This window comes from Micropterus salmoides, unplaced genomic scaffold (genome assembly GCF_014851395.1).
Source record: "Micropterus salmoides isolate LMB-PRFRI ecotype aquatic unplaced genomic scaffold, ASM1485139v1 Ms_hic_scaffold_5, whole genome shotgun sequence".
NCBI classification, from domain to species: Eukaryota; Metazoa; Chordata; class Actinopteri; order Centrarchiformes; family Centrarchidae; genus Micropterus; species Micropterus salmoides.
The window spans coordinates 39,668,391-39,681,664 of record NW_024044237.1 but is presented as its reverse complement, the minus strand read 5'-3'; positions in this window follow the sequence as shown (position 1 = coordinate 39,681,664).

Sequence of the window (13,274 nt, the reverse complement as noted above, 5' to 3'; positions counted from 1 at the left end):
GGCCGGGGCTGAACACGGCCACCAAGACCGACGGAGGCCAGTTTGACACCGGACTCCGACCAGGACTCTGACTCCGGGTACGACGAAGGCGAAAGGGTGAAGAACAGTCACAATTCACACAACCACAAGAGGACGGTAGAAGGGTAAACTTAAATACTGCTGCACAAGAAAAGTAAGGCGTGGCGGTCAGGGTGGTGGACGGGCTTCTCACTTTGAGGTCAACCAGTTCTCTCTCCCCGACGGACGCATAGTCAAGACCCATCGGTGTCAGTTTGTAACGCACCGGGGATCCCTGTCATAGTTCAGCGCAGTGGGGGGGGGGGGAGGGAAGCCCTGTAGCGTCAGTTTATGAGGGTAAAGGCAGGTATACGAGGTTTAAAAGTCAGGAGGTGGTTGGGGTGGATGGAGGGCCAGAACCAGGACTTTGAACAAGGAGACCGGGGTTCGTGTCCCGTGTGAAACAAAAATATTAAAGCAAGTTACATAAATTGCGTCAGTTATGCAAGTGACGTTAGTTAACTTACGTACGTAGTTATTTAAAACCAAACCAGGATCTCTTCCTAACCTTAACCAAGTAGTTTTTGTGCCTAAATCAAACTGCAACTTTCACAGCTTTAATAACGTGCTGTTTCAAAATGGCGATGTTTCGAAACGCTAGCGTTTTATTTTGAAAATTTAACCTGACGTTGCATATTTGCTGTTGCTAAGCGTTGCTAACTTGACTGCGAAGCCCTAAAGTACTAAAAATTAGACTAAAGGGGGACCCAGGGAGTTAAAAAGCCAAAGGGCCTTGACCAAGCGTCCATGTGAGACGAGTCGGGAGTGAGAATGTTTTGTTGAGGTGGGAGACTCTTTTCTATGGCCTAATTTTAGTCGCCCAACTTTAACCTTAGTTTATTTTCCATCCCTGTGATTATTTTCTAGCATTGACCGTGCTATAGTTTCCATGCACAGATACTGTAATTAGAAATACTTTGCAAGTAATGCAGAGTTTGGCACGTTGGTCCAATCAACATTCGTGTCCGGCAAAAAGGATAATTTTTTCTCTCTTACTCTGAAAATTCTGAACAAAAAGGTTTTGAGAGCTATTCAGTCAGGTCATTTCTAACGTGATCCTCCCAGATGTGATTGAACAGGTTTCTTACGATCTCTCAATATTCGCTTACTCCCATCACAACAATAAAAAGATAGTGTGGAGATTCATCAGCAGAGAAACTACTCGACGTTGGATCTTCCCCGTGTTATAGTTTTTCCTTCAGCAGGTGTATTTGTCAGCCCGTGGAGGAAGGTTTCTCCAGTCGGCAGATTCTGCAAACAGCTTGTTAGCACCTGTCAGTTATAGTGACAGTAGCTGCTGCTGTATCTGTGACGACTGAACCGGCTCCCCGCTTAAGAAATACTATTGATGAAAATAGAAAATGTGTCACTTCACCTTTTATGATAAGGCTGAAAGAAAATATACGACAGTAAAAAGCAGCAGAGTCGACCTGCTGGCTGTCTGTCCTTAGATAAACCTTTACCTACAAATTCTACTTTAAAGGGCAGCATTAAAAGTTCTGTTTATTACAACTCTAATAAAATCTTTTAATCTTATACAAGCTTCCTTTTTTAACAGCCTTATTTTGTGCAGCCAAACACAATGCAAACCCAATTTATGTAGCAAATCTGTGAGAATGAACTGTGGCTGAAATGATGCACAAAACATCTAGAATTCTTCCATTTGATGAAATGGTGCAGCTAAATAAATGAAAACACGCAGTCTTTGGTTTAAATAATTAAAGAGTCGTTTTCTTTACGTTCAGTGTGTTTAGGTCTGACAAATGTGGTGCGTTCATGAACATTGGAGGATTTATTTGATCCTTTTCAACATTTAAAACAGACATGTTTACCAGCTTGCCGTCTTCTTCAAATCACCCGCATGGTCGCGCACGTGCAGGAGATACAAACGAAACGGGGACGCACTCACCAAAAAGCTGCAGAGCGTTGGCTGGGGGCCAAACCCTCCACAGGGAACCTCTGACTCTGTAAACAGAGCTTCAATGAAGAGCTGAAACTAGCAGTACACAACATATATAAGTTTAAAGTTTAATGTTCTCTTGCTGTATGTAGATTGTTATTTTACACCGTGCTCTGTGGATTTCAGTGTCGGTCGGTCTAAACTCAAATATCTCAACAGCTATTGGATGGATTGTCATGAATGTTTCTACAAGCATCCACGTCCCCCTCAGGATGAATTCTCCTGACCTTTCATGGGCTGCAACTAACCATTATTTTCATTATTGATTAATCTGTCAATTATTTTCTCGATTACTTGATGAGCTGTCGGGTCAAGGAAATTGTGAAAAATGTCCTCAAACGTCTTCTTTTGTTTACTGTCACAGAGGAGCAAAGAAACCAGAAAATATATAGAGTTAGCATGTTTTTTTCCTTCAAAACGGATTCGAAGTAATGAACCGATTATCAAAATGGCTGGTGATGAAATGAATCAATGAATTTATTGACTAATATTCATCAACAGGTCAACCTGTCCAGAACTGATGACATCCCCCCTTCAGCCTCAGCTGCTACCATGGCCGTACACTCCAGTGATTTTGTATTTCACTTCCATAAAATAGTTTGACTCTACATTTCCCATAATGCAACTGGATAGTGTCTTTCATTAGAGCCTCCCTGTCCCTTCACAGTTCATTGATTGCGGGGATTTAAAAATTCTGCTGAGGGCCCCTAAAAACCTTCAGCTGACATGCACTTTATTTTTATTTTATTTTGCCTTTCTATCCGGGTAGGCCGATCGAGAACAGATTCTCATTTGCAACAACGGACAAAATGAAGCAAAGTCGTGCAGTACAAACATGTAGTTTTACATATAAACATACAAAATACAAATGCAGTAGAAAGTAAATATACAGTTTGTGGAAGGAGGTCTGTTCAAAGAGGTGGCATCACAGTAAAAGTGGTCCTACACCAAAGACCACACTCACCATATTTGGCAATTAACATTTGAGCATATCAGTGCAAATTTTGTTTCTGTGCAAAATGGCGAAGCTAAAATAATTATGCAGATCGAAGCGTGTGTTGTCAAAAAGCAGAGCCGCAGTGAATTGTTCACCCCGGAGGATCGGAAACATAAACAAGCGAAGGAGTGTTTGGCCCTGACGGGTGCTCTCTCAGGGGGAAATGAAGCTGCTGGTGCTGTTGACCTTATTGGAGGCGCAGAAGATAAGAGGGGCTGTGGATTGACCGGAACATTAAAATGTAAAACATAAGGGAAGAGGAGACTACGAATGTGAATTCATTTTCAGAGTGGAAGCTGAAACCTGCAGCTGGTCTGCAGTTTTAGAGAGATACTGCAGATAAAACACTGCAGTTAAATACAGAGAGGAAGAGGAGGAGAGGAGGAGGAGCAGAAACAATGAAGTGAGGAGAGGTGGGGAAGAAAGAGAAGGAGGAAGAATGAAAGGAGTCTCAGGAGTAAAACAACGTTTGATGCTGTAACTGAGTGTGCGTGAGAGGTTTGGTGTAAAAAATGCTGATTAGTCTGGATATTTAAAGATGCTTCATTTAAACTTCAAGCATCAGCGTGTTCATTTTAAGACATCAGGATAAAAAACAACGGAGCCGTTGAAGGTCAAATAAAGGCTATTATTCTTAATGTTTCTCGTCAATGTAGCAGAAATATTTACAGAGATATTTCACTATTTTCTTTTACATTGGAGGCTGAAGCAGTGAGCGAGGGCAGTTCTGAAATGTATTTGTTAGTCAAACATTATGTCAAGATGTTGAGTCACTCAGTTTTGTTTCAGTTAAGTTGCTGAAATGTTTGAGCCTTTAACCCTAAAAGCTGTTTTCAGATGTGCTTCGCTTCATTGTGCCTGAATGAGACATAAACCTGGCAGTCCACAGCAGCTGCCCTCGCTCTGACATCTCTCCATGTGTGTGTGTTTGTGCATTTGCATGAGTGTGTTTTTCACACTTGTGTGTGTATAATACTAAAAACATTAAGACATCTGTCGTCTTCTTCTTCTAATGCTGTTGATGTTCACGGGCAGACAAGTGACAGGACATTGTGACGTAGAACTGCCGAGCTGGAGTGTGACGTAATTTGGAAACAAAGGACCTCATGCCCCGCAGATTTGTTCTTAAGTGACAAAGACAATTTGTCACATTCATTAATTTTACCTTTGATTCGTGAGTGTCCCAGACCTGTCCAACAAGTCATGTCCAGATAAATTTATATATATTTTTATTTATTGAGGGGTTGTTAGATTTGATGACTCTTCTTGCTGTTTTTTCCCCTCACAGCAGCTCCTACAGCTCAGAGGTTCCCGGACTGAAGGCTTCTGTGTCGAGTCTAAGCCGTCCAAGCATTTATACTTGTGCGTTGGTGTCGGCGTCGCTCTGCGGTTACGCTGGCAAAACGCTAGTTAGCAGCAGGGTTTCTATGATCAACGGTGTTGAGTTTCTTCTTTCTTTGTTGGTGTAGGCCAAGTGAAAGTGAGCGGATCACGTTGGGAGTTGGTCGCCGCGACGTGTAGTTACATTTTTGGGGAGATGTTCGTCAGGTTACGGGGTAGATTTGATGCCAAAGTATAAATTAGACTCAGCTGCATCAGTGTTTCTGTCCAGCATCACCCTCTGACACTATAAACCCGTCAATTCTTATGAAAGACTGTCCCTGGTGCAATGTGTCTTCTTAAATAACTTTATTGGCAACTACTCTCAGCATTTTAGAAAACAATCTCACTGCAAGGTCCATTTAGTAGAGTTTCTGGAGCTTTTGACTATATTTTTCATCTGCAGATGAAGTTTGTCTTTAGGATTCTAATGACATTCTCTTATGAATTCACCCAAAGCTGCTGTACACTTCTTCAAACCAGGGAAAACGATTCTTCTACTGGGTTTATAAAAGGTTTCATGATTTGATCATATTAGTCATGGACCGCTTTGCTTTAGAAAGTTTTTTTTAGCATCTCACTTCATGTCGGACTTTTCTCACAGTGCAGCTCTGCTCTGATGACTCTGTTATTAATATAAGTAACTAATTGTTCCTCTAAGACTTGGGCTGAAACAATTCTTCGATTAAATTGATCACTAAAATGCACCGAGGCTTCGTTTAATCCAAGTATACAGAGCACTGTTTCGCACCGACATTTATTACTGTCGCACATCGCGCTTACACTGTGTGAACAGGATGTGATTATGATGCCGCTGTTTGCAAAGTGGAAGACGAGAGAGAAAATAGCGCGGTGTGTCCAAAGTATGGGATTATTTCAAGCTAAAAGAAAACATCAACTTGTTGTTGTTGGTCGGATTTTTGCTGTATGACACACTGTGAATATCACCTATCAACGTACTCAGCTGATCCCGTTACCGTGGGGGGGGGGGGGACACAGACCAGAAGACACCAGCAGACACCTTCAGAGAACATGAGACAACGGGATCAACATCTTATTTTCTCACTTCTAATTTCTTATTCTCGGTGTCAGTTTCCTCCTTTCAGTTTGTTGTATTCAGTTATTCTCCCTCTGTTCATGTCTATTTATATTCTGTCTGTCTCGCCGCTGTGTCCTGTGACTATCGTCTGCTGCTGCAACGACCCAGTTTCCCCACAGGCTCAAATCAAGTTCTATCTGATTTAATTAACTTTGAAGTGACTGTGAATATAGATGGTTGGGCTGTCACCAAAGAGAAAAAAAGACAACACTAATTCAAGCAATAATACATTATTTGGAGGACTAAAGATGCAGGTTAAAGACCTCATGACTGATCTATTTTTAGAGCCGGTAGTTTCCAGTAGTGGAGCTAAAACTAGCTTGCTAACATAACTTGGTGTTCATCTGTATGGAGTAGTTCATTACAAATTACGTCGGGTCGGAAGAAAATTGCATAAAAATCGCATCAAAAAGGCTACTACAGAGTCAACAATACGAAAGTACTCATTCATTAAACTCACTCTCTGCCGCGCTGCTTTTCATTCTCTGGTGTTGTATGTTTATGGCGGTACAGTGTCCTACTCTTAACTCTGTGTATTTTTAATGTGCGATAGTTGTGGTGTCATTGTTGTATATTTGTTTGGAGAAGTCAAAGACAAATTTCAACTAAGGTGGACAATAAACTCTAATAATTAAACTGTCTTGCTATTTGGATGCTGCAAACTTTTTTAACGTTAGAGAAACAAGACAGCTGTTGGTCATGTTCATAGGGAGGGAAAAGAAAAGTTAGACAAGAAGAAACTGTGTCAAGAAAGTTAGTGATCAGCGTCCCGGTTTAGAATCAGTGGGTTTGTTTTGTTTTTTAGCTTAAGTTACTTTTGGACAATGCACACTTGTTTCGCCAATGTGCAAATAAACATTTCTCAAAGCTTTTTCATTTGTTAGTTAACATTTCTTGTTGCAAACTGTTTTTTCAAAACCTTTTCAACAGATTCTGCTTTTAAAAAGTGACGGGGACATGACCCGAGTATCTCCACGCATATGGAACCATGAAATGTCTGTTGGTAAACAGCGCTGGATCGCCATCATCTGATCAGCCCAAAAGGACGCATGTCACTCCATTACTCAGTGACCTCCAGAATCAGATTCAAGTCCCTAATGCTGCATACAGAGTGACTACTGGGTCTGCACCATCTACCTAAACTCCATAATACAAGTTTACGTTCCTTCTCGGCCACTAAGCTTCTCCAACGAATACCTGGCTCTGTCATCCTTTCACACAAAGCGACCTCACAGTCTGTTCCATCCCCTACAATTATCCTGTACTGACTGCACTTTTTGTTAACTCTTACTTCCTTCCCTAGATATTTACTCCATTGATGCCATACGTGCTATTAGCTCTTACTAGTATTTATTGTCAGCTGTAGATCTCGTGCTGTAGTTGATGCTCTGTTGATGCTTGTATGTTGTTCCTCAAATGTAAGTCGCTTTGGATAAAAGCGTCTGCCAGATGAGTAAATGTAATGGATGAAAAGTCAGAGGATCACCAAAGTCATTACGGTTCAGCCTGAGGGGAACATGAAGGTCTGAACCGCATTTCATCTCAAACCCTGCAGCGGAGATGTTCCAGTCTGGACCAACAAACTCCCAAACCCTGCAGCCGTGCTGCTAACATGCCGACAATCCAGTGTGAAAAAAAACACCTATATATATTTGAAGTATTATTACGTGGACCATAAAAACCCACAGCAGACTTTCTGTAAATCTGACCAGTAGTGATCTCATCATATTAATTCCTGCTGTGACTTGGCTCAGGCACATGACGAGCTGGACCCCGGCCAAAAGGGGTTGTCGTCTTTCACAGCTTGTGCAAGAGGTGACGACTTTCACCAGAGAGCACCAACATCATCATTCCTCTTATTGGTCGACGTCACCCAACACATCGTCAAAGTTGGTAAAAGACGACAAAACAAGACGCCGTGTCTACAGGCAGCAGCATGTTAGTCTGTGTGTCTCCGCAGGATGTGTTCAGGTACAGTATTAAGTGCAGGTCATCCACGTTTCGGCAGCAATCAATCCCTGTAGTTATCCACGCAAAATGTGAGAAAACAGGCTAGAAGCATAAAAATACGCTTTGTTGTGTACAGATTAAAATACGCTGGACTGATTAAAATAGAAAGTGTTCCACGTGAGACAGATGACTTAAACACCTCCTAAAGCGGCTCTGTGAGGCTGTAAACACGAGTAAACAAAAGTATTAAACCAACAGAAATACTGAGCTGACTGGCACAAAATAAAAAGTCCGAAGATGACCATGAAGTCCGATGGATTCATCCTCTGGAACCAAATTTCACGGCCAGTTTCATTTATGACGGAGCGGGCTGAGTGCTTGGTCCCCAGAAATGATGCTTGCAGCGTTCTCAAGAACCGCTCATCTGTCATCCGATGGACTTCACACTCGACATTGCCCTCCATCGGATCGTGTGCGAGGTCGATCGGATGAACGGTTCTCGAGATGTGCAAAGCACAGTCACACACACGCATACATACAGAGGTTCCTTCCTTTATAGTTAGATGATGATGCTCAGCGCCACCTATTGGCCAAATGGCACCAACTGTGTCATGGTCCCTCCCTGGAAACTGTGAGGACCAGCTACAGCAAAACTGTCCGGAATATGCAGCCCGTTCTCATTCCCAGAGCATCAAATAGCAACACTTCGACACGTCCTTCAGCGTCTGGTACCAACGCACATGGCAACTTTTATCGCCATTGTTCACCACTAAAAGTACATATAACTAGGACTGGGTATCGTTCAAAGATTTTCGATATCGATACCGGTTCCTGAACGATACTTTTTTCAATACCAATTTTATAAATTGTTATTATATGGGGGGCGCGGTTACGCTGCTGACCCTGTGTCTAACCGCTACTACTTTTTAACGTTTTTAGTTTTCATCCCTAGTGTTGTGTTGTTTTACGCTTTCTCGCCATGAATCACTCCGCTGCCTGTGCCGACCTGGCAGTTTTGTCAGTAATACCTGGAGGCAACGCCGTCAACCCGGATAATACAGAAGTTTGGATTCCACCCACTATTACCTACTCTCTGGAGTTTTTGCTCTCTCTAAGAAACTTGGAAATTCTTCAGTTGCCCTTTGAAGGGGGGGGAAGAAGAAATACACTCAACAACAAGCTGGATGAGGTAATACTTCGTGTCAAACATGAGGAGGACTTCAGATGCAGTAATGTCGTCTGTTTCACCGAGACATGGTTAAATAAGGACCATAATGTGAGTATAGAAGGATACGACGCAATCAGAGCGGACAGAGATAAGGTAAAATCATGAAGAACTATCTGCGGGGGGCTCTGCATGTTTGTTGACAAAACGTGGGCAACACAATTTACCGTGGTTGAACAGACATGCACAAGAGACTATGAGATCCTGGGGGTATCTTTTAGATCCTTCTATTTACCCCGAGAATTTGGGCAGCTCACAATTATTTTAGTGTATGTTCCAGGTCCCAACAACAAACAGGCAGCCGAGCGCATATCTGAAAACCGTGCTCTCAAGATCAGCTGATCAACCTGTGTTTATTCTTGGGGACTTTAATACACTACACATCGAGGATGCATATAAGGCAATATGCAGACCTCCCATTGGTAAATCAGACCATAATGTCATTCATTTATACAGACAACGCGTGAAGAGGGAAAAGCCCACTGTCAAGACAATTAAGTTCTGGGACAGAGAGAGTGAGGACAAGCTAAGGAACTGTTTCGAAACCACAGACAGGGACATGTTCTTTGACTCATGACTCATGGCCAAAATGGACTTTAAGCATAAGGTGGAGGACCAGTTTTGTACAGGGAACCCCAGACAAGCGTGGAAGGGGCTTAAAACAATGATGGGAAGGATGCTGGACACTCCCTCCTTGGTTATGGCTTAGGTGGGCGTGCTCTGAAGGTGTGTGCCAGCCAGCTAAGGACTGTCTTAACTAGATTATTCCAGTTTTTACTATATACCTGCACTGTACCTAAGACATGGAAACATTCCATCATAAGACCAGTACCCAAAAAACCAATGACTTCCGCCCTGTAGCCTTAACCCCCATACTGGCTAAGTGCATGGAGAAGATTGTCAGCAAACATCTTACCTCATGCATAAAAGAACAATTCGATCCATTACAGTTTGCTTACAGGACAAATAGGGGGACTGAGGATGCTACGCTTACCATGGTTAACATGGTTTCCAGTCATCTCCAGCAGAATAACACGTATGCACAGATTTTATTTATAGATTTTATCTCTGCCTTTAATACAATGCAGATCCATGTTCTGCTGCAACAGCTTTTGGACTTAGGTGTCAATGTGGGTCTTGTACATTGGGTCAAGAACTTTTAACCGAGTCTGTGTCAGAGGAACATTATCGTAGGAAATTGTCCTGAGGTGCTCCTTGAGCACAGGAGCACCTCAGGGTTGTGTTCTATCACCATTATTATTCTCTGTGTATACCAATGAGATGACACTGCAAGACAGCAAGTATAAACTATTTAAATATGCTGATGATATGGCCTTAGTTAGTCTTTTTTATAAGAATGATGCTGTGTCTGATTATTTTGCTCAGGTTTCCAGGCTGGAGCAATGGTGTAGGTCTAGCTATCTGGCAATCAATGCTGTGAAAACAAAGGAGCTGATTTTACATCATGCTGAACCATCCCTGCCGCTTACTCTCTGTGGTCAAACAGCGGAGATAGTAAACAGTTTTAAGCATCTAGGTACACACGTGGATGACAAATTGAGTTTCACTGAAAACACTGATTGCATCTGTAAAAATGCCGGGCAGAGAATGTTTTTAATCAGGAAACTGAAGGAGTTTGGTGTCAGTCAAAACATCCTGGAGAAAGTGTATGTCAGCCTGATAGAGAGTATTCTCATTTTTAATATTTCAGTCTGATTCGGTCATTTAACACATAAACAAAAATAAGCTGGCCAGGACAGTCAAAACAGCAGGAAAGGTAATAGGCCGGCAACAAAAGTCACTGGATGACCTTCACAGTACAGCTCTACACAGAAAGGCCCTGAGTATCATTGGTGACAATAAACACCCCCTCCATATTGAGTTTGAGCTGCTCCCTTCCGGACGACGATACAGAGTGCCTCTGGCAAACAGGAATATCTATAAGCGATCTTTTATACCTAGTGTAATGAATTTAAATTGGTATTTTTCTGAACAGAAAGTATATTGTACACGGTGTATACGGGATACACTGCAATGATGTGATGGGCGGAGACATGTACCGCGCCGATGTGATATGATGTTGGTATGTTTATATCGCCCTGGCCTCCAGCACCACTGTGAGGAATCTTGGAGTTATCTTTGATCAGGACATGTCGTTTAAGTCTCACATTAAGCAAATTTCAAGGACCGCCTTTTTTCACCTACGTAACATTGCGAAAATCAGGAACATCCTGTCTAAAAATGATACAGAAAAACTAGTCCATGCATTTGTTACTTCTAGGCTGGATTACTGCAATTCCTTATTATCAGGCTGCTCGAAAAAGTCCGTTAAGACTCTTCAGCTGATCCAGAATGCTGCAGCACGTGTTCTGACAGGAACCAGGAAAAGAGATCACATTTCTCCTGTTTTAGCTTCTTTGCATTGGCTTCCAGTAAAATCCAGAATAGAATTTAAAATCATTCTTCTTACCTACAAAGCTCTTAATGGTCAGGCACCATCTTATCTTAAAGAGCTCATAGTACCTTACTACCCCACCAGAGCACTGCGCTCCCAGAATGCAGGGTTACTTGTGGTTCCTAGAGTCTCCAAAAGTAGACTAGGAGCCAGAGCGTTCAGCTATCAAGCTCCTCTCCTGTGGAACCAGGTTCCAGTTTGGGTTCAGGAGGCAGACACCATCTCCACATTTAAGAGTAGGCTTAAGACTTTCCTCTTTGATAAAGCTTATAGTTAGGGCTGGCTCAGGTAGTCCTGAACCATCCCTTAGTTATGCTGCTATAGGCCTAGACTGCCGGGGGATTTCCCATGATGCACTGAGCTCCTCTCTCCTCTACTTTCTCTCCCTCTGTATGCAACCTCATCCCATTATTGCATGTTACTAACACAACTTCTCCCCTTTCTGGTAGTCTTGTGCTTTCTCCTCCCTCTCCTCTCTCCTCCTATCACTTAATGCAGGTTTTCTGGCTCTGGAGCTGTGGAGTCTGGATCTGTGGTTGCGGGTCACCTGCTGCCCCCGTGTTCCTGCTCGACACCCTCTGCTGCAACGACTATTGTTACTAGTCCTATTGTTATTATTGTTATTATAATCATTAACATTACGATTGTTATCATTAACACTATTATAAATATCTGTACCATTTTTCATTTAGTCTATAGCAACATCACCTTTACTGTTTGTACCTCTGTGTGGATATTGTGTAGGCTGCCTCCCTCTCTCTCCCCCCCCCCCCAACCGGTCGAGGCAGATGGCCGCCCACCCTGAGTCATGGTTCTGCTCGAGGTTTCTGCCTCTTAAAGGAAGTTTTTCCTTGCCTCTGTCTCCTAGTGCTGCTCTTGGTGGGAACTGTTGGGCTTCTGTAAATAACATCACAGAGTACGGTCTAGACCTGCTCTTTATGAAAAGTGCTGTGAGATAACTGTTGTTGTGATTTGGCGCTATATAAATAAAATTGAACTGAAAAATGTTTATATATGTCCATGTTTGTATAGTGATGTTTTTCTAGGTCTGGTGAGACCAAGACAATTTTCCAGCCTTAGCTGGACAATAAAGTGGTATTCTATTCTATTCTAAAGTGACTTAATTATCACATTATCATCATTAATATTGTTTGTTATTTTAATAATTGTTCCTTTGAAAAATTCCACTGCTTGTCACACTTGACATATTTTCAATGTAACAAAGGCCTATATTGTGTTTTTATTGTTTTTATTCCTCATTCGTTAGTTTTTATAATATGATTTCATTGTTTATTAATTATATATTTTTGGGCAGTAGGGCGCTGAGACGATGACCGACTCTGTCTTCTTGCAGTCAACGACGGAGCAACTTTCTGCTTTTAAGTTTATTCCATGCACAAGAGCTTCACCGGGTTTGTCGTGTTGCTGGTCTTTTATCCATCGTTGCACTTTTGATTTTCTCCACATCTTTTACATCCTCGAGCCACTTCTCTGTGCGTAACCGGCGTGAACTAGTGTTTACATCCCCACAGCCAGTTACAATCATTTTAAGATGTGGGCACATCGAGCATGCTGCATGCTGATTGGCTCATTGACGTTAACAAGAACCTTTAGGTATCGAAATTTGGTACCGAAAGACGAGACATTTTTTGATACTTGATGGTATCGAGGCAACTCGGTCGGTGCCTAAAAAGTATTGAACTCGAGACGCAGCCCTATAAATAGGTAAGTATAATAATAATAATAATAATAATAAGTAGGGCTGAACGATTTGGGGAAAAATAATTGCAATTTTCTGGCAGATATTTTGCAATTACGATTCGATTTCCGATTGATTATTGAAGTTTTGCAAAAGTTCAGTATTCACTGCCAGTCTATTTTTGACGGAAGTCGCGACAAGCATCACAGAGCCGATGAACCGGGAAGGAAGTCAGACACAGAACGGCATAGAGAATCCGGTCGATTTTCAAAATAAAACACCCTGTGCAGATTCCCGATCGTATATCCAAAATAAACACGGTTAAAACAGACAAAGAAAAATCAACAATTTAACTACGTAGCTACTTAACCATGGTAGAAGCACAAAAATGGAGGACAGCTCAACAACTCAGCAAAATCCGGCAGGCAAAACGCTCTTATTCTGAAATACTC